The 23,259-nt window shown below is 36.9% G+C and overlaps 1 long non-coding RNA gene across 1 annotated transcript in view; it reads left to right on the top strand.

The window, feature by feature from the left end:
- LOC119866392 overlaps positions 1–18,614 on the top strand; it is a 56,013-nt gene extending 37,399 nt beyond the window's left edge. Inside the window, exon 3 of the long non-coding RNA XR_005380070.1 lies at positions 18,308–18,614. This is a non-coding gene — a long non-coding RNA (uncharacterized LOC119866392). The remainder of the gene's footprint in view (positions 1–18,307) is intronic.
- The last annotated feature ends 4,645 nt before the right edge of the window (positions 18,615–23,259 follow it).

Here is a 23,259-nt window from a genome sequence, read left to right as displayed (position 1 = left end):
GAGCCTGCTTCTCCCTCTGCCTGTGTCTTTGCCTCTCTCTCTAGCTATGTCTCTATGAATAAATAAATAAAATCTTTAAAAAAGAAAAAAATATCAGGGACATAAGTGACTGAGAGAGAGCAGAGAGGATGAGAAACACAGGGTGGGTAAGCAGTGGGGGGGCCGAAAAGCACCTTCCTTATCTAGACCCAAGACTATCTCATCATTCATCTTTCCCACAGGTACTAGACCTCCAGTTGGCATGATCACAGCTCTGTGGTTCACACACTGTTTCCTTTTCCAAATGCTTGCAGTACCAATACCATTAGTAGTACTCATAATAGCTAACCTTTATTTAGCATTTATTGTGTCAGGCACTGTTCTAAGGCTTTGCAGACACTAAATCTCTTAGATAGGTACTATTATTAGCTCCATTAGATGATAAAATTAAAGTGCGAGGAGATTAATTCACTCAAAGTCAGATAGCTCATAAGTAGTAAAGCCATAATTCAACCCAGGCAACCTGGTTCCAGAGCCTATGCTCTAAACCACTATGTCTTCTTAACCAGAGACGTCACACCTATAATTGATAGTGTGGTAGAAGAGGGGAATTGATAAAAAAAGATTATATACCTATATTTATGTATCTATGTTTATTTAACTGTTGAAAATTAAAATACAAATGTCTCATTTAGTGGTCAAACTTCAGTGTAGGGTCTGCTTTTTCTTTGAGAATGGGTCTGCTGATTGAAGTTTCTTTAGGTTGATCTTGCTTTTTTTTTTTTTTTTTTGGTCCTTTTTGCATTGTTCTATAATTTTTAGTTTTGATTTCATTAAAGAAGGAGAGAAGTTTAAGTGCACTTGCAAAGTAATGAGTGCAAAATCCATCTAGGTGTCTACAGTTGTCTTCCAATTATTTTCAGGTGTTTTACTTAGATAATGCAACAACTTCAATTTTTTTTTTATAGTGATTAATTTATGGAGCCTTTCCAAAGCATTTGTTTTTATAGGCCAACAGTTCTCTTTCTTCTCATGCTGAAACAGAATCGGTTTACATAATATTTAATTTGAGTAATTAAAATAATTAATACTACCGGCATAAACCCCGGGGAATCAACACTTTTGACTGATAAGCACACAAGTAATCAGTAAAAGGACAAGTCTGGGGTACTCCAGAGGGCAGGTACTCCACCCAGTCAGGAACCAGGACCCATGGTTTCCAGGCAGTAGGTTTATGGAGGGGACAGGAGTGTTGGTTAATCTTGTGTTGAGCGGAGGTGAGTAAGCAAGTGCTGATATCCCATGTGTGCTCACAGGCCTCAGCTATCCCCTCCACTGCAAGCCTTCTCTGGTCATGTCTCCACCTGACACAGAGGAAATTGCTTTCTCTTAAGTGACTCTACAGTATGTTATGCTTCTATTACATACTCAAAATTTTTAAATGTAGTTGTTTTCTCTTGATTTTTTATTGTGATAAAATGCACATAGCATAAATTTATCATTTTAACCATTTTTATCTGTACAGTTCAATGGCATTAATTACGTTCTCATTGTTATGCAACCATCACCGCCATCCATCTCCAGAATTCTTCTCATTTTGCAAAGCTGAAACTCTGTACCCATTAAACAATAACTCTCCATTTCCCCTTTCCCCAGTCCCTGACAATCACTGTTTTACTTCTGTCCCTATGGTTTTAAATATAATAGGTGCCTCATGTAAGAGGAATCACACAGTGTTAGTTTGTGTGTATATGTGTGATTAGCTTATTTCACTTAGCATAATGTCCTCAAGGGTCACCATGTTATACCATGTATCCATGGTATAACATATAACAGTCTTTCCTTTTTGAGGTTCAGTAATATTCCATTGTATGTGTATATCACATTTTGTTTATCTATCCATCTGTCCAGGGACATTTGAGTTTCTTCCAAGTTTTAGCTACTGTGCTTAATGCTACAATGAACACAGATGTACAACTATCTCTTCAAGACCCTGTTTTCGATCCTTTTGTTTTGTTTTCAATTCTTTTGGGTATTAAATGGTGTGTGTGTGTGTGTGTGTGTGTGTGTGTGTGTTAATAGGTAGTTCTTCCTCACTGGAATGTGAATTAAATTTTACATTTTTAGTGGATTGCACACTTCCTGGCATATAGTAATTTAATAAAGGCTTGTTAATAAAATATACCCTTCTACAGATAACTGGAGGCTTCATCTAAGGAAAATCTAGAGCCATGATTATTAACCATATGCAATTTATACCTGTAGAACTACTGGCACCTGAAGTAAAGTTAATTTGAGAACATTATATAATTCTCATCCTGAAACACTGTGAATCTATAACTAAGATCTCCTTTTCTCCTTTCTCCCTTCTCTTCCTGGTAATTGTGTATAGAATTGTCCAACATGTCTTCTCCCTAAAACTATGAGGTCTATCTCATTTTTCTAACCATAGACTCCTACATATAAATTCTAGATGGCAGAGTTTTCCAAGGAAAGAGCAAATCACTATTAATTTTTGATGTCTATTTTTAAAAGAGTCTAAGTCTTTAGAATGAAACATGAAATCTCCTATTTTTACTTAGCTTTTGATGCAGACGTTTTGGAGAGTTCTTGAATGTTTACATCAGCTAACTGATCATCATTACTGCCATGAAAAGATTCAATTTCCAACAGCTTAGAAGACTGTACAAAACTTCTGTAGGGAGAACATACATTTTAAAGTTTAAAATAAAAAAAAAAAAAAGAAAAGAAAAGAGGAATGCTTTGAAGCCATTGACACAGGCACACCAGAAACAATTTCACGAAGAAACGTTTCAAAAGAAAAAAGGAACCAAACTCTGATGAGGTTGCTTGCTGTCAGGGACTGTTTGAGCTAAACTGCTGACCTAGTGAAGTCACTATGTTATTAGTGAAGTGTTATTAATAACCCTCTTAATGGGATGAGTTCTACATTTTTTCCTTCACTGCTATTATAAAGAAACTATATATTTTTGGCTTCAGTCATGATATATTAACTTTATTTTTACAATGATTTCCTTTATGTGCTTTTTACTGGTATAATCAAAGTGCTGGTTTGAGAGAAAGAGACTAAGAAAATGGAAAAAAAGAAAGAAAGAAAGAAAGAAAGAAAGAAAGAAAGAAAGAAAGAAAGAAAGAAAGAAAGAAGAAAGAAAGAAAGAAAGAAAGAAAGAAAGAAAGAAAGAAAGAAAGAAAGAAAGAAAGAAAGAAAGAAAGAAGAAAGAAAGAAAGCGAGCTCAGGAAATACAGTAGCCTTCTGTTTATAAGAATATTTATTTTCTGGGGTGCCTGGGTAGCTCAGTAGGTTAAACATCTGCCCTTCAGCTCAGGTCATTCAAAAACCCCACGTCTGGCTCTCTGCTCAGTGGGGAGCCTGTTTTACCTTCTGTCGCTCCCTTCACTCTTGCTCTCTCACTCAAGTTCTTTCTCTTTCAAATAAATAAATAAATAAAATCTTTAAAGAATACTTATTTTTGTTTGCATTTAGATTGCTATTGCTTGCTAATTGCTCTTCCATTGAGTTTTATTAGGCTAGGACAATATCCTTATTATTTTACATTTTATTACTTAGTAAATGATAGTATCATGCAGACATTTGTAAGGGGGAGGGTCTGATTTTGGTAATGTGCTTCTAAGCTCATTCAAGGACACAAGCTAAGGAGGCCACAGAGGGAGAAAAAGGACTTCAGAGGATGCCCTCAAATTCTCACTGCAGAAAATTGAAAGGGAATGAATGCCTGCAAGTAGCCTTAATTTCTCCACTCCCAAACTAAAATGCTATCAACAGATTCCCTTGGTTTTAATAGTAAACACACAAATCTGAAAAACAGTATGTCACACCTGGGTGGCTCAGCGGTTGAGCATCTGCCTTTGGCTCAGGTCATGATCCTGGGGTCCTGCGATTGAGTCCCACATTGGGCTCCCCTCAGGGAGCCTACTTCTCCCTCTGCCTATGTCTCTGCTTCTCTCTCTGTTTCTCATGAATAAATAAAATCCTTTAAAAAAATGAAAACCAGTAGTATTTTATGGTATTAGTCAGAAGTATCCCTGGGTAATAGCAAATTGGGCATTCCTGGTGACCTTTCTAGCTGATGCTCCTGTGCCCACTCCCCTGAGCACACACACACACTGCCCAGCAGTGACCTAGAGAGGAAAGAAGGGAGTATTTATTTACAGAGCTTACATTCTAGTTGGAGACATATACAATAAAAAATTAATACACAACAGATGTCAGGTGTAATAAGTACTCTGAAGAGGGACTAGAGAATTATAAGGGCACATGAGTATATATGTAGGCATTTATGTGTGCATGCATATGTATGTGTGTTGGGAGTATCTAAAAGGTGGTGTTTGAATCAAAGCCTGAAAGAATCAAAGGCATGAGCTTTGTAATACCACCCTTAGACTCAGGCAAGAGAGCAGCTTCCCCAGGCTCTGCTCGTTAGAGGGACCCACATATCACAAACACACAAAAACAAATTTATCAAAGAACACATGAGTGCTTCTGTTACTCAGGGTCTGGCACTCAGTGCTGGCACAGCACATCTAGTGACCCTAAATGTCTCTTCTCGTGAATAAAACTGCTCAGGCCCCAGGGAAACTCTTGTCAAAAATCTCTTGTGCCGTGACCTCAAAACAAAAGGCCAGTGTCCTAACACTGTTAAGGGTGGCTGAGTTGTGCTGCTGTTCATGTTGGAGAGGATAGGAGTAACAGCGGTGCTAAGGTAAAAGACATGTTAATTGAACTGTCAGATTCTTCTCAGGAAAGAACAGATTCTTGCATAATGAAAAATTATTTCCCATTAGTGCCAAATGTCCACTTTCTTCCTTTTCCTCATTGTCTGATTTGTAGTTTTGGAGATAGAAATTAATTCAACTTTTTACATTGAAATTAGAAGGACACTGAACACTCGAATTGTGGATCATTTTATATGCATAAAAATATTTACTGCAATCTATGTACCTTTTCCAAAAAGAAATATAATTTCATTTTTTCATTTTTCTTAATTTAATTAAAATTTTGATAGTCATTATAAAATTATTACATTTAGTAATCTTTGATATTTTGTCTACTATATCATAGAGTAACCACGGCTTTACATTAAAGAAAAACTGTCACCATGAGAGTCTATTTGTCAAGGCTAGAGAATATACTTTATTTGGCAATTTGTTGTCTTATTTTAAACACAAGAAGAATCTCTATTTTCACTTTTGCTCTGGGCCCTTGAAAGGTGAGGGGCAAGTCTAGAACCCTGCCAAAATCTGAGGAAAGTTCTGGGCTGAGGGAAGAGCAAATGCAAAGGCTTTAAGATGAAAATGAGAATGGCACCTGTGAGGATTATCACACAGGCCAGTTGTAGTAAGAGGGAGGTAAACCAAAGGTAGAGCAGTAGGAAACAAATGAGAAGTAAGCAGGGGTCAAATAATCTAGATTTGCTGTTGTATGAAATTTGGATTTTAATCTGAGTGTTGTAGGAAGCCTTATGAAAAACAGAGAGCAGGAAACTGACACCACAGTATAAAATATAAATATATATTTTATATATATATATATATATATATATATCACTCAGGCTGCTGTGGAGGAACAATGCTGGAATTAGGAGAAAAGCCAGTAATCTACCACAATAGTTCAGACAAGAGATGATGGGGGTAAGCTAGGGAGATAGCAGGAGAGGTCCCTGAAATTGAGATTTATTTTGAAATTAGTCAACAGAACTTGCTGATAAATTGACTGTAGAATGAGAGAAAAAGAAGTAAGTCAAGGGTGACTCCAAGGTTTTCAGGCTACACAACAGGGTTGCTAAGGTGGGAAGCCTGTGGAGAAATTGAGTTTGGAGAAAAAAATCAAGATTATTGTCTTATATTAAATTTGAAATACTCCTTAGACATCCAGATGTAGATGTCTAGTAGGCAGTTAGATATCTGGGTTTAGAGTTCAAGAGAGAAGTCAGGAATGCTGGAATCAGGCAGGTGAATATCTGAGCCTAAGTTCAAGAGAAAAGTCAGGAATGCTGGTATTAGTGCTGGGCCCCAGGAACTGAAGCTGTTATTTAGTCTTAAAATGGATGTAATCATCAGGAGATCAGATGTAGATAGAGAAGAAGATGGAATCCTTCAATATTTAAAAATTGAGAAGAGAAGGAGTCATCTCAGCTTAAATGTCACCCTCTGTAGGAAGCCTTCCTTGACCCTTCAAGCTAAGTTTTGCCCCTAGTCGATCCCAGAGTACCCTGTAGCTTTTACATCTATCAGTAACCCTTATGACACAATAATGAAATCTCCTATTTTTCATTCCTCACCGAACTGTGAGCTTCTAGAGGAGAGATACCTTGTCTTGTTATGCTTTTGTATTCTCAGCATCTTGTGTAGTGTTTGGCTTCTATTAGAATTCAATAACTATTTCTTGACTAAATGAATTGTTTAGCATTTGTAAAAAAATTTGGGGATATTTAATTTTTATAATTAAAGTCATAAAAAGTATTGTTTTAAAAAAATCACTGACTTTATTATTGTTTTAAAATAATGTACCAGTAATTTTCCCAATTAAAGCATCTCATATATTTATATGCAAAATATTTTTAAAAATCCATCACCTTAGGTATCCATGTTTAAGGATAGGAAAACTCAATATTGTCAAGATGTTAGTTCTTCCCAACTTGATGTATAGATTCAGTATAATAGCAATCAAAATCACAGCAAGTTATTTTGAGAATATTGACGGATTTCAACTTTATACAGAGAAGCAAGAGACCTAGAATAGTGACACAATATTGAAGGAGAACAAAGTTGGAGGACTGATGCTACCTGACTTCAAGATTTACTATAAACCACAATGATCAAGAGAGTGTGGTATTGACAAAATAATGGACAAATAGATCAATGGAAGAGAATAAATAACTCAGAAATAGATTCATATACATATAGTCAACTGATATTTAACAAAAACAATACAATGGAGAAAAAGTCTTTTCAAGAAATGATGTTAAAATAATTGACACACACAAGACACAGACCTTATATACCTCACAAAATGAAATCAAAATTGATCATAGAATGAAGTGCAAAGCACAAAACAATGAAACTCCTAGAAGATAACACAGAAAATCTGGATAACTTTGGGTAAATTAATGGCTTTTTAGATATAACACCAAAGGCATGATCCCATGAAAGAAACACTTGATAAGCTGGACTTCATTATAATTAAAATCTTCTGCTCTGTATAAAATACTATCAAGAGAATGAGAAGTCAAGCCAGAAACTGGGAGAAAAGGTTTGCAAAAGACATATCAGATAAAAGATTGTTATCCAAAATATACAAAGAACTCTTAAATTCAACAATAGGAAAACAAACAGCCCAATTAAAAAATGGGCAAAAGATCTGAACAGGCACTTCAAAGAAGATAAAAACATGGCAAATAAGCATATGAAAAGATATTCAACATTATACCTCATTAGGGAAATGCAAATTAAAACAACAATGAGGAAATACCACATATCTATTAGAATGGCTAAAATCTTAAACACGGACAACAATAAATGCTGGAGAGGATGTGGAGCAATAGGAGCTCTCATTTATTGCTGGCCGGAATGCAAAATAATACAGCCACTTTGGAAGACAGTTTGGCAGCTTCTTACGAAACTAAAAATACTTGTACCATCTGATCCAGAAATTGCACTCCTTGTTATTTACCCAAAGGAGCTGAAAGCTTATGTCCACACAAAAATGTGCACATGGATGTTTATAGCAGCTTTATACATAATTGCCAAAACTTGGAAGCAACCAAGATGTCCTTTAGTAGGTGAATGGATAAATATAGTACATCCAGACAATAGAATATCATTAAATAGGAAACAGGAATGCACAACAAGCTACTAAAAGACATGAAGGAATCTCAAATGGTTATTACTAAGTGAAAGAAGCCAATCTGAAAAGGCTACACATTGTATGATTCTAACGATATGACATTCTGGAAAATGCAAACTATAGAGACACTAAAAAGATTAGTGGTTTCCAGGGATTAACAGGGAGGGAGGGATGAAAAGGAGGACATAGGGCAGCCCGGGTGGGTCAGCGGTTTAGCGCCGCCTTTGGCCCAGGGCTGATCCTGGAGTTCTGGGATCGAGTCCCACGTCGGGCTCCCTGCATGGAGCCTGCTTCTCCTTCTGCCTCTCTCTGTCTCTGTGTCTCTCATGAATAAATAAATAAGATCTTTAAAAAGAAAAAAAGAAAAGGCAGGACATAGATTTTAAGGGTAGTGAAACGATTTTGTATACTAGAATAGTGGATACATGTCATTATACACGTGTTAAAACCTATAGAATGGACACCAAGAGTGAATCCTGATGTAAACTATGGACTTTGGGTGATGAGGATGTATCAATGTAGCTTCATCAATTATAATGAGTGTACAACTCTGGTGTGGGATGTTGACACTCAGAGAGGCTGTGTCAGGATAGAAGAGAATATATGGGAGCTCTCTGTACTTTCTGCTCAGTTTTGCTGTGAATCTCAAATTGCTCTTAAAGAGTATTTGTAAAGAAAAATCATCATCTGGGTATCACTGTCCTTCACTTCCTAATGTTCATGGTCTTGAAAAACATTGTATGTTTTTTTAAAGATTTTATTCATTTATTCATGAGAGACACACATACAGAGAGAGAGAGAGAGAGAGGCAGAGACACAGGCAGAGGGAGAAGCAGGCTCCATGCAGGGAGCCTGATGTGGGACTCGATCCCAGGTCTCCAGGATCACACCCTGGGCCAAAGGCAGAAACTCAACCGCTGAGCCACCCAAGCGTCTCAAAAATAATTGTTTTCAATTTACAGATGTGTATATGTGGTGGAAGGGTAAATCTTGTCTGCTTGATTCCATCTTTGCTGAAAGTGGGAGTACCTCTTTTTGAACATTTGTCTTGGACTCACTGTCAAAATTATAGTAGAATAAATGAATTCTACACTAACTTTTAGTGTAAAAACTATACCTCTGCATGTTTAAATTCCTTTAGGAACAGCTAATTTTAGGGAAACCTTTATTTTATTTATGTATGTATGTATTTATTTATTTATTTATTTATTTATTTATTTAAAGATTTTTAAGATTTTATTTATTTGTTCATGAGAGGCACAGAAAGAGAGAGAGGCAGAGACATGGGCAGAGGGAGAAGCAGGCTCCATGCAGGGACCCTGATGTGGGACTCGACCCCAGGTCCCCAGGATCAGGCCCTGGGCTGAAGGCAGCACTAAACAGCTGAGCCACCCGGGCTGCCCTAGGGAAACCTTTAGAAACAATTCACTAATTGGCATAATGAGGCATCATGCCCACTTTCGAAGAAGGAAGTCCTCAGCATCACCCTACTCTCTCAAGTGGGGCCTTCTTAATATCCATGCCTAGTGCCTTGGGATCTCCTGAGTCTCCAGAATTCCCCTCACCTCCCATTTTACTCAAATCTTTCCTCTTTTGTGGTTCAGACAATCTGCTCTGGACTAGAGCCCGCCCTTACCTAATACAAACCACAGATAGAATGGAGATTATTGGGTCAGTGCACTTGTCTGCATTTTGATGGACCATCTGTAACTGATGCTCTCATGCACAGTAAAGACTCCAATAACAGAAACCCTAGGTGCTCTGGCGGGTTGGTGGAAGTGATATTTTTAGGTAGGTCAGAATTCTGATGTTCCTGTATCACACACATTTGGCTGGCTCCTACTGGCCCTTTTAAAGGGTCAACCTCATCAACAGATAAGTGCCTCCGGCTTTTCCTTTAATAATAAAAAGTAATTGGTTTCCACCTTTGAATTTCTGCGTATTTCATTTAAAAACGGCAACACATAAAATAGTCATGTCATTCTTTCCATCCCTATTAGTCATCAGAGGTCAATCAAAGAGAAATGACAACAGTAACCATGGAACTTAGAGAATCTAGAAGCATTTTTGTTTGTAAATGTCCTTACTTTATGTACTTAAGCACTGAAACTAGTTTTCTGAAACCATGAGGTTTTTCATCTCTTTGAACCTGGTCTAATTTTACAAATATGAAAGCGGTAGTAACTTCTGACAAGTGGTGGATGGTGCAGACTCTTGGAAATCAAGTTCATGCAAAATGAATGGAGAGTTAGCAGAGAGTAAGTTAGCTGTTACAGGTTCATAATAGCATGTGTTAGCTAACTAATTTGAAAGTACACTGCCTGAATTTCCTGAATAAATGCAATTTTCCACTTTTGTGATAATCAAGTCATGGAAACAAAGAGGAGATGGTACCAAATAACTTTTCTTATATAAATGCATGAGGTGTGGAGTGTGTAGACAATACTGTGGCTTTGTCTTTGGTGTTGGGAATAGAAACATAAAACAGCAGAAGTAGAAATAGAGCCCTTGTCCTCAAATAATTTACAACCGACTTGAGTTGATTCCAGAGAAAAGTATTTAACCCAGCAGGAAATAAAAACACAAAGGTGAACGAGCACACAAATATTTTTATTGGCTCATGCCCTGAGATCTTCCCATTCTTACCCATGTGAGAGAGTGATGATGTATTCAAAGTTAACTTACGAACAAAACCACAGACAGCAGTGCTCTCAGATCCCAAGTCTGTGGCTTACATTCCATCACTTGAACTGAAGTTTACTGTAATAACGAACCAGGCTTATTGTGATGAGCTAACAAATATACGGACAAAGGAGTCTGGTGAAAGAGTCCTGTGTTTATACAAGTGGTTCTGCGTCATGACATCATACTCAGTGTGGTTATGTTTTACCCGTTTCAAAGCAAGGGACTGCTGTCCTATCCTAAAGAAATCAGACCACTAGAGGAAAAAAAAATTATTTCACTTAGAAAAAAAGTACACTTAAGTATATGAACTGTATAATCAACATGGAGTGCAGTACATTTCTGTCATACGAATATTAGGTACTGGTAATATCTATTATTGGATTATTCCTAAAGACGAGGGATTTTTAATATCTAAAAATACCTATAGGTAGTTACTGTAATTGCATAGCTTTCTAGCCTAATCTATTATTTGCAAAGCAAATTCATCTATTGTAACCTAAAGATGTGTGTTACGGGGTTATTTCATACGTGGCAGATTTTCAAAGGCCTGCAATGATGACATTGATATAGTGCCACTACTCTGCTATAACCTTTGTATATTATTTAAGTGTAACAAATACTTCATTCATTGCTTGCCCTAAACTTTGCATTTGGTGACATTCTTGCTGCTGTGTTAATATCAGGTCTATTAAGCTGGACCTCATGGTCCATTACCCTTTCTTTAGATTTGACCCCATGAAGTTTAGGGGTCTTGAGCACAGTGTGAAAAAGCAAAGGGTTTCACTCTCACCCAAGGAGCTCATTAGGACTTTATAGAAACACAATAAATACTCACACAGTACTAACATTTGCACTGAGGGATGCTCACCAGACACACAGCCTGGTGTCAGAAGGTGTCCATTATTCCCTTTATCCAAGCCTGCACACTGCGTTAGCTCGCAAACTAAAGAGGGTGCTCATTTGTAATCCAGCATCTTTTTCTTTGTAGTAAAGATTCACTTACTGGTATTCTGGTTTACTGGGATTTTTTTCCCCTCCCTTTCTATCTCTTGATCCATTTTTTAGTGCTTCCGCATAAACTTTGAGTTGTGCCGTTTAAATCAACTGCCATAGTTCATGAAACAATCCCAATAGGAAGTGCTGACAGCAGAATCTGGACAGCAGGCTCTTATTCTCTCATAAACTACACTATTCATCACTAATCCTATTCGCCTTGTTAAATACAGTTTTATAATACAGGTAAATATTATCAGATTGGCTTAGGGGCACCTGCCACCAACACTGCTGCTTTAGCTTTATTTTACAATCTAGGGTGCATTAAATCTCTGATACACCTTCTCATATTTAAAGTTTTATGGTAAAGAGTTATGTCATTACATGGACTAAAATTTGATTGTATAACTATGTGCTACCACCACCATAAGCAGGTTTCTCTTTTTAAAGCAGGTTTTAGCCTGAGAGTATCATGAAACATTTTCTTCCAGGGGCTTGTTTGTAGGCAGCATGAAATGGGATAATGGGATTTCTATCCAGAAGTAGAAGTAGTTTGTAACTATGAAGTCCTTTTCCCTCCGGATGGCTTTTACGAGGTATGGTTGGAGATTCCAATGCTACTATTCAAATTAATCAGATTTTCTTGGGCAGAATGCCTCTGGAACCCCCTACAAAGGCTCTTTTCCTCTTCATACTCTGCAAATTACTTAATGAAAACACTGGATTACACAAAACAAAAGGGTTTTTCCACTTATGTCAATCAAGCATTGATGGTTTTATTTTTGTTTCTAAAACAAGAAAATGAAGGGATAATTTTGTTTTACAAAGTCTGGATGAATCACCTCACTGCATAATTTTCCAAAAAAAAAAATTTACTGGAGGCTTGGGGAAAATATTGGCAACTCAATAATTTCTAATTTGAGACCATGTGATAAGACTCACATATAAGCCAAATTTACCAGCTTTTTTTTTTTTTTTCCTTACTAACCAGCTACTCTTTAAAGAGAAAAGTGATTTAGAATATGGGGCATGCTTTGCTTTGGTATATGCCAAGAACATTCACTCATCTTTTACTATATTAGGAACTCTGCTATTCATAATATAGATACAAAATTGGATAAGACTATGTTAGGCGTAAACAGCTTGGTGGAGCAGATTCAACTAACCACCATAAAACATAGCAACATGTACCATTAATGGAAGCTGGGATAGAGGGGGGCAGTAAGGGGACAGAAGAAGAGGGGAAAAATAGACTTTGAAGGAGAATTTTCCTAGGCAGTTAGTGGGGGGAAGGCATTTTATGCAGATTGCACAGCATGAGCAAAGACACACAGGTGTGAAAATTCCTGGTGTATTTAGGGAATAGCTCTACCGGCACACCTGAGGCAGGAAGCCTGGAGTTGGGGAAGTGATGAGAAATGTGTTTGGAAAGGTCACAGAGTGTTAGCATGTGCGGGGCTCTGGCTGTCCTGCTAAGAAGGAATTCGATATTTCTCTTGGTGACACTGAAGGAATTCAAGGATCCATTGAAGGAAATGAAAGAAACCACTAATATAGTCAGATCATTGATCTAGGAAAATAATTGATGGCAAGGTGGAGGATAATCGGGAGAGGGAGTAATTTGTTCACAGAGAATGATAGAGGCTGTTACAAGAATCCATGAAGGCAATCTGTAAAGGGCTAAACTAGGGAAGTGCAAAAGGATAGGAAATAATATATTTAGGAGACATTTATGAAGTAAAATGAATATAACTTAATGACCAACTGCATATGCAGATAAGCAGTGAGAGATAAGAGAAAGAGATAAGCTTAAAGTCTCTAGACTGAGTGACTGCAAATAGTAATTCCTAAGAGTAAGTTCATGGAGAACATGATTTGGTTTTGGACAAGCTGAGTTTGAAACACTAACTGGGGAAGAACTTTAGGTTTTTGGAAATATGAATCTAGAACTCAGGGAACATGTCACGTAGAGTTTGGGAGTCATCTTACCAGAAGTGAAAAGGGAAGCCACAGAAGTCAATGGGATCAATCAAGGAGAGAGGTTCAGGGGAAGCAGAAAGACGTCCTGTTGCATTATCACCTCCAAATGACAGCAAGCTTTCTGAAATGCCGTGTTAAGAAAGCATTTAAGGCCCTTCTCAGGCATAGTGGGGAAGAGCACTAGGAATGGTGATTAGAATCCACCACTGGCTCCAGAGAGGGAAGCGATTGTATCCGTGTCAGATATTAGCCATTCCCAGTAATAGAAGGAAGGGACTCAAGAACAAACCCCTGGAGAACAGTGGTTCTTAAGGGATGGTGGAAAAGTTTGTTCTGGTAAAAGAGAACAAGAACAGAATTAGGATGAAAACAAGTCAGTGTCTAGTATTGTAGTACTTAGTTCAGTATCGCAGACATCATAGCCACAGCTATTTGTTGAAGGGATGGATAAGTTGATAAAGTCAAGTGTTGACAACTATATTGCAATTGGGGCAATATGATAACAACAATATCCCCAGGTGCTTTGCATTAAGGAAATTAATGCTTTGGTTATTTTCTCCATCTGAGAGTGCTATTTTGCCACTTTTCACATAAATGCAGAAGTTAGTCTAGTGTATGATAATTTGTAATATTTGGGTTACTACTACAGAAAAAAAAATCTTAAAATAGTAACCAGACAAAAGTTTATATGATTTGGTGTAGAAAGTTAAATTGAGAAATGAAGGATAGAAAAATAATAAAGGAAAAAAAATGAAGATGAAGGAAGAGTACTTTCTGGGAAGTACCCAGCGAGAGGAGAGCTAAATTTTCCTTTTTACACCCTAAAAGACAAATTCTTTTAAGAACAAAAGGAGAGAAGAGATGCTTCATCTATCAAGATAATGTAGAGAATTGAATACTTCCAGCCTGCAGTGAGATGTAAACATCACTATCTTGTTTTTTTTTTTTTTTTTTTTTTTTATTTATTTATGATAGTCACACAGAGAGAGAGAGAGAGGCAGAGACACAGGCAGAGGGAGAAGCAGGCTCCACGAACCGGGAGCCCGATGTGGGATTCGATCCCGGGTCTCCAGGATCGCGCCCTGGGCCAAAGGCAGGCGCTAAACCGCTGCGCCACCCAGGGATCCCCATCACTATCTTGTTATTCAGGTGTTTTGTATTTGAAGAGACCTCTTTGCCTCTGAAATTGGAATCTTCAAAAAGTAACTCTTCATCCATTAAATACTTTCTTCTGAACATCAAACCTGTGTATGACAGGGGTCAACCAGTCAAGATTGTGTGGCAGGATAAATGAAAAAGATGAGGAGGATTTAGAAACGAGTGGAATGTAGTTGCTATCATGAGGAGACAATGTTTTGGGACTGTATTATGTCTGTTCAACGGCAATAGGGCAAAGAGGACAAATGCCAACACAAAAATAAATAAGTAGACTATTCAGCAATTATAACACACATGAGGAGATGAAGTTTAAAGAAGGAAGAAATTAGATCTTCCTTCTTTGGAAGGAAGGGATTAGAATCAGCAAAACCTCTTTGGAAGGCTTTCCAAAACCTTCCAAAGAAGAACAAGAAGATTGGCAAAGCCTCTTTGAAGAAGGTAGGGTTTGCAGTGAACCTTAAGGAAGAAACACTAAAATGCTTGTCGGTGGGCAGCAGGAGGAGGTAAGATAAGGCAGGTAACTGGAGCAAAGGCAAAGGAAGAAGAGTCTGGCAAATTCTGGAAGAAGGAATGAACTAAATGAAACACAGATGAGATCTGATGACTCTGGAGTCTCTGACTCTGCTCTTCAGCACCCCATCTTACTTCCCATCACCCCTCTTGTGTCTTCTTCGGCTCTGAGTCACGCACCGGTTGCTTGGGCTACTGCCGAAGGAAAAGGAAGTGTGAAGGTGCCCCCATGTCGCTTCTATCTCTTATGCTTCATAATGCTCTGAGATGATGCCAACACAAGGTTTTGCCAGCCAGCTTTCCCAGCTGTTGGAATAAGAATTTACTGATGTAAGTCTGAAAACCTCAGAGGATATAAAACAAAAGAGCATTCTCTAAATATGGGAAGGCAGGAATCAGTCATCCTACATAGGCTGCGAGGAAGTGCTGGAAGAGGAACTCCATATTTCTGAAATTTTCTATGTTTAAGTGTTGGAAAATATGATTTATCTTTGGATAAAAGATAAATTTGGATTTATCTTTGCTTTTTTTCTGGGAAGCATATTTTTTTGGTAAGCTTTTTAATCATGCAGATGTGATGTGCCCTACCTATTGTTCTAGGGGCAGCCCTGAATTGGTCATCTAAAGTCAGCTGTCTCTAACAGAAGCAGAGTAGCCTTGCTGTGATTACATGCTGGACTTTTGACTTTCATTTCCTAGAATTTGGTATAAGCTTCTTGATTGCAAGATCGGTATTTTATACTTCTTTGTATCTGCCACATTTTATTTTATTCTGTTTAAAACATTATTTTTGTCTTGATTAAATATTGCTTGGTCCTCTCTATCACTCAGTTATTTAACTATATTATACTGAGAGAGAGGAGGCTCTGAGAAAGATTTTCATCATCCCTTGGGGCTTTTAATAGTTTAACTCACACTTACTCTTTTAAATATAAAATTAATACATACCTCACAATAGCCAAATAGTGGGAACAACCCAAATGCCTATCAAGAGATAAATGGATAAACAAAATGTGGTATATACACACAATAGAGTATTATTTAGCCACAAAACCGAATGGCATTCTGATACATGCTACAACATGGATGACCTTAGAAACATCAGCTGAATGATGCCAGACACAAAAGGCCACATCTTGTACGATTCTATTTACATGAAATATCCAGAAAAGGCAAATCTATGGAGACAAAAAACAGATTAGTGATTGACAGGCAGTGGGGAGAGTGGAAAATGAGGAGTGAATGCCTAATAAGTAGAGTTCTCCCTTTGAGGTGATAAAGAAGTTCTAGAACTAGATGGTAGTGATGGTTGCACAGCCTTGTGAATGAACTTAATACCACTGCCTGGTACACTTTCATATGGTCAAAAGGATACATTATATGTTAGGTGTATTTTGCCAAAATAAAAAATAAAATAAAAAAATTAAATCATGCTCACTATAGAATGTTTATCCCCCACTAAGTTAAATTCCTTGAGAGAGTTGCCAAGTAAAATACTATACATATATGGAAAAATTCTTCATTGTTTATCTGAAATTCTAATTTAGCTAGATGCCTATATTTTTATGCTAAATCTGGCAGCACTATTGAGAGTAGATATTTTGTTTTTGTCATTGCTTTATCCTAAGCACTTAGGATAGTATCTGGAACGTGGTAGATATGTCCTCAATAAATATGTTACATGAATATAAATTTGAAAGGATATATAAAAATAGAAATGAAACTATAGAAAGAAGAAACTAAAATCATTCATAGATCCAGCAACCAAGAAAAATAACGCAGAATTTTTGGCTACTTGTACCTAGTGCCTTCTATGTATTTCGTTTCTTGGTTGTTATTACTGTAGGCCAACTGCATATCCTGCTTTTTTTCAATGATGATTTTAACATAAGCATCCATCATGCTACCAAGCTTTCCTAATAAACAAATTGTAGAAGCTGAACAATGATGTATTGTGTAGTTAGATCATTGTTTACTTACCTATTTTTCTATCATAAAATAACCTGTTCTTTAAAAATTTTTTAATTCTTCATAAAGTATGTCAGTAAATAAATTGGTCTCTAAATCTTTGTTTTTTATTTTCTTAAGATAAATTAATAGAAGAAGAGTTACTAAACAGAGGGAAATATACATCTTACAGCTGTTGATCTGTATGGAAATATTGATTTCCAAAAGATCAGGTTAATATATCCTTTTACCTGTGATGAATTCAACTGCTCATTTCAAGCTCTGGCCGTACCTTTGTGACAATATAAATCTTTCCTAATTTGAGAGAGGAAAGATAATATCTTGTTTTAATTTAGGACTTTTTTTTAAAAAAAAAGAAAATTGAACATTGTCCCACACATTTCTTAATCATTTCTTTTGTGACTAGCCTTTGCTGATTTACTTAGTGGACAATATTATTGCTCTCATTAATTTGTATATACTTATTATACATCAGAGATATAAATCCTTTGCCTGTGGGGCATCTGGGTGGCTCAGTGGTTGAGCATCTGCCTGTGGCTCAGGTTGGGATCCTGGGATCCTGGGATCGAGTCCTGCACTGAGCTCCTGCAGGGAGCCTGCTTCTCCCTCTGCCTGTGTCTCTGCCTCTCTCTATGTGTCTCTCATGAATAAATAAATCAAATCTTAAAAAAAATATATCCTTTGCTGGTCATTCTTCTAATAAATATTAGTTTTAGTTTGTTGTTAAATTTTGGTCTTTCCTTTTGTGATAAGGGTTTTATTAAAATATAGGATTATTGAATTTAAATTTTAAAAATGTTGGCAAATTGAATTTTAATAAAAAATAAATAAGAGATGGGATTGCTGGTTTATTTGTTACTATCTCTCTGGATTTCCTTTTGATCTGAAATGCTGGCAGGGTCAGCATCACCTCACAGTCTCAGAGTCTGAGAGCGGACGAAAGGAAAGAATGTAAAGAAAAAGCAAGATAAGTTGGTCATTGAAAAGTATCATTATCTAACTGGCTTCCCTTTCTCTTTTGTAGGGTCCTGTTTATTTCAGTCAGTCAAAGCCTGAATCCTTGCTCTACATACTTCAGTGTATGTAGCCTTACTGCCCAAAGCCTAGCCATACCACCATGTCTAACTTTTTCCAATTTTTTTTTTTCAGAAAATTTACTTTGCTGGTATGATGATGATCACTTTTACACCCATTCAGTGGTTTTCAGTACTGTCTACAAATATTTATGGCACTTACACATGAAAGGTTTAGCCTTGGAAAATTCATTTTAAGCCAAGAATACCCTGTACCTAAAGTTCACAACCATCCAGTAGGATGTGAAAAATAAAGCATCAACAACAGCTCAACTCAGATGGACTGACTGTCCTGTAACAATAGATCAGAACACAAGATGATTGTTGGGGCATAAAAAGAAAATATTAGAACTTCTGCTTATATTTATTGTAGAACATATTGTAAAGTTTTTATTATTTATTCACTTTTTGATGTATACTTTACTTATTTTAGTAAATAAGTAAACATAAGTTGGAGAAATGTACTGATTTTTTTTTATTAGAGGGGAGCACAAAAATGCCTTGGAAATGACTGTAACAGATAACCAGAAAGTATAACCGTTAGGGAGAGGGGCACCAAAGAGTAAAAATGGAAGAGAAACACTGAGGAAGGCTTCATTCACATGTATTCGCTCCCCATCACAGAGCTGAATGGCATCCAAAGTTACTTTTTATATGATGGGTTTTCACTTCTTTTGAGAGTATTTGAATGAAATCTGATTGCACTAAGGAAATTTACTCAGGCGGAAGGTCCAAACTCTGCCAATGGTAAGCTAGCAGTAATTGTAGGATAAAAGAAAAAAAAAAACCTTTATGAGCCCAAACAGAATGATGTTATTTTAAATCAGTTAAACGAAGTTTTCTTTCTAAGAGATATCCTGCTTAACAATTACAAAAGACAGATAAAGGCACTGTTAGGGTTCGTGGGATAGAACTTTCTGATATATGCTATAGTGCATTCTATTTTTTAGTTATAATTATTTTTAGCATGCTTTACTACCATTTTAAAATTTGCTTTGTCATAAGTTTAACATCAGCATATAATCAGATATCTAGCATCTCCACTATTTCCTCTTCCAAGTTTGCCTTAATCAGGCAAAAACTAGGGAAATGGTAGGTGTGACTGCAGCCAACAGCTTCTGTAGTGTTTGTCCAGCTTGCAACCACCCCCTTCCCTCCCATCCTACTGAGGCTAGGCCCCTGGAGTCATTTTGAGACACAGAATTCCACCCTTCCAACTTTTATTGCGATACTAACCACAGTGTGGTGGATCAAATCTCCATGAAGATTTGGAAGTAGAGGAAATTGATGAGAGAAGAGAAAAAGGAATGAAAAACAGAGAGAAGGAAGACAGAGACGAGATTGTGAATTTTCTGGAGATTCCTATTTTCAGTACTCATTAGTGTCTTCTTTCCTTGAGGTCAGAGAATCCTCTTGAATTGCTCTGCACTCCCTTGAATCATTATGTCCTTGTAATACATTTATCTTTTTGTTTTTAAAAGCTATCTGCAGTTGGTTTCAGATACCAGCAACCAGAGTCCCAAAGCACACATTACATGTTGGCCTTCACAACTTTAGTGTGTGGAGCCAAATGCTGGCAGATAAAAGGCTGTTCACTCTCCTATTGGAAGGCATTCTGAATACCCAAGCACAGCCTCTGTTCTGCTTAATTCAGCAGACACAGTTTCCCTACTGGTTCCTTCACATACGTTAATAGTTTGTGTGATTGACCAACTACGGTTGCTGAAGTGGCCAAGGTCATTGGCTTTATCTTCCTGACAGTTACTTTTTCAATATGTTACATGACCAGAGATGTATTCTCTGCAATTAATCAGTTGTGTTACTTTAATGTGTCTGTGGTTCTGTGGGAGTATTTTTCCAGCGAAGCCATGGACTCCTGGGAGCTTTTGTCTGCAGAGGTAGAATATGATTCAATGGAGGCCAGGCTTGAAGACTCTAAGGGTTGTTTTCTCTAATGGCCTCAGCCTCGAGAAGGCAATAGGTGCACCCTTCTGAGGAGCTACAAAGCTCCTTATGGGCGATTAGTAGTTCAACTTAGGTGTCCTTTGAAAAAATAGAAAATTACTTTATAGTCAGAATAGTGAAGTCTCAATGTACTAGTTATATTTCCTTAAAATAAGAGATTCTGCTTAACTCATCAGCAAACAGCTGCTCACATAATTTGATTTGAAGGATATTGCAAGGTTCCTCTCTCCAAAAAATAATTACTTCACAGAGGACATCACCCACTCCTACAGGAAATTCCAACCTTCTTTGATCAGACGACTTAGGGAGAGCCAGGAATTGTCCCCAGAAGGTTAAACTGGAGATTTTATCTAGGAGCAAAGGAGAATCCTGGGGGTTCTATTAATCCCCTCTCATTGTACAATGGCAAATTGGTTTATTATTAGACCAATACACAGGTCCCTAGGAAAACAGAAAAGTGGTACGGGTGAGAGGTAAGTGCAGGTAAGGGGTAAAGTTAGTGGATCTTATCAAATAATCCGGGGCAGACATGGATCCTCAGAGCTGAACATGGAAGGTTGGCACAACAAGAGCCAGTACAATGACCCTATTGTGGTTGGGATACTAGAGAGATTATAAAAGAGAGACCAAGGGCAGTGTGAAGAAATGTCCTGGATGATGATACAAAAAACAAAATGCCTCAGGGCCTGCAAAGGTTTACCTTGCTATCTTGTTGATCAGAACAACTAGCTATTTGAAGAATTTATATTAATACCTGGAACTATTCTCCCAAGTTCCTCAAATATCCACTATATTTGTGGCCACTTTTGTTCTTCTTCCCCTTTTTAAAAAAAGTATTACCTTTCCCTTACATGAAGAGGATTCATGGTGGCTATGTATATATCACTACAGCAGAATTGGATGGGAACAGATTTACACCCTCACTAATTCACTGTTGCCCTGAAGTTAACCCTGACAGTGGTGAAACTGGCATGTCTTCGGACTAAGGTTGCCAGATTTAGCAAATAAAAATATGGGGCATCCAGCTGAATTTGAATTTCAAAGTCAAATTCAAATTTAATTATGCGTTCTGTATTTTATCTGGCAATTCTACTTTGAAACTAATGGGGAGTGTCTTTTTCTCATAGACATACTTGTCATATTTATATAGAAAGCAACTAAAACTGGTAATTGAATATTCAGTTTGACTCATGAAATAATTACTGGGCAGGCACTTCCTTTTTGTGAACTATTGTGCTAGGTTGTGGGGAAATCAAACATGATTAAAAAATCGTCACTTTTTCTTCCATGCTTAAAATCTAAAGGGAAAAGCATTTGTGTAAATAAACATTAATAATACAAGGCAGAAGGAAATATACCAAATAGATGGTGTCCAAAGGAAGAAGTGATTAAACTTGATGGAAATAACCTGGGTAGGACTTTGAAGAATATGCAGCATCTCTGTCAACAGAGAAGGGAGAAAGAGCATTTCAGCCTCGGAGAACAACGCAAAAGCTTGGAGGGACAAATACTCATGGCCCATGTTTGAGAAGTGGTGAGTAGACTTATACCAGCAGCACAGAATGTGCAGCGAAATGAGGTGAAGTTGATGATGAAAAAGCTAGGTTAGGGCTTGATGGCTTTTTTGTTTGTTTTGTTTTGTTTGAGCCTTAAGTGTCCAAGGTGAGAAGAGCATAAGTCCATCCTGTATTTAGGATGACACATCTGTAGCAATGTAATGACTGATGGGTGAGGCAAGAGCTCAGGGGCAAGGAGTTTCAGCTTAGCAGGATGATTGCAATTATGGCTAAATGTGGAATTATACTCATGATTTTACGAAAAATTAACCGCTTTCTCTCTAACATACTAAAAAGCCTACTTTCTGGTTTTGAAGTGGAGTAAGAACCCCTTCAATGCACCTTCTGTTGTTGATCTTGGCCTTTGACGTCCTACTTGGCCCAGACTTGTGTTTCCCTCCCCATAGCTGGCAGTTCTGTATCCCCCTGCATACCCAAGTGGTACATAGGACAGTTCTTGGGGTAACAAATATCCCTAAATCTCTATTGGACTCACCACTCTGTCCCTGATGTAAAGGGAAGTGCTTATGGTGATTACAGGGATTGGGAGAAGTGTAAATAAATTACTTAGCAAGAATTTCTTCCTTCCACAGATTTTTACTTTCATGTTCTTTATGGAAAGGATAATTTTATTTTTACTATTAAGCACGTATTCATTTACATGCTTAATGCTATCTTAACTTGAAGTTGAGTTTCTTCACTGACTACTTTTATTTATATCTGTAATAAGAGATAAAGCAAATTAATACCCATAATAGTAACTAAAGTCATGAACTATCATTAAATACTTCAGATTTTTAAGTCACTGTATTAAGTACTTTATGTGAATTTTTCTCTCATTTAATCTTCCCACTACCCTATGAAAGGCTCAAAGATGTCATTAAGAGATAATTCACATAAGAAGAACAACAAACAGATCAAGAGAATTATTAAAATTCTAAAAGGTGCTCAAAGACATGCAAATTATTTTTAAAAGATGCCATTTTTACTTATTAACCTGGTACATATTAAGAAGAAATAACTCCAAGTGCTGGTTTCAATATAGTTCCATTTACTACTAGTAAGAGAAAAATTGGTAAGACTTTTCCGGAAGGCTATTTTTCAGTAAATGAAATTTTCATACCCCAATGATATAGAAATCATATGTGAGGAAATTTGTGCCAGATAAAGATAAATAATTAGAAAGGTATAAAATATTATGATATAAGGATGTTCATTACAATATTATCATTGGAAAATGAAAAAGACCTAAATACTTAAGAATAAGAGATTTGTGAATTGTGTTTTAATTGCTGCTACAAAGATATCTGGTTAGGAGGATGGAAGATGACTTTTTTTTCATTCTTTAAATTTCTTTGAGAAAGATATGAGAGCAGTTTAAAAGTGCTTTCCAGGTACTAAGACACTATAGATTAGAGTACAAATAATATTTTAAAGAATATCCATACAATGAAGAATAAACATGGCTAAAAACTTACAGTTAATTTTTGTGTCTTTTTAATTAACA

Source organism: Canis lupus, chromosome 27 (assembly GCF_011100685.1).
Source record: "Canis lupus familiaris isolate Mischka breed German Shepherd chromosome 27, alternate assembly UU_Cfam_GSD_1.0, whole genome shotgun sequence".
Taxonomy (NCBI): domain Eukaryota; kingdom Metazoa; phylum Chordata; class Mammalia; order Carnivora; family Canidae; genus Canis; species Canis lupus.
Note: the sequence above shows the minus strand (reverse complement) of the source record. Positions and strands in the feature narration are given on the sequence as shown.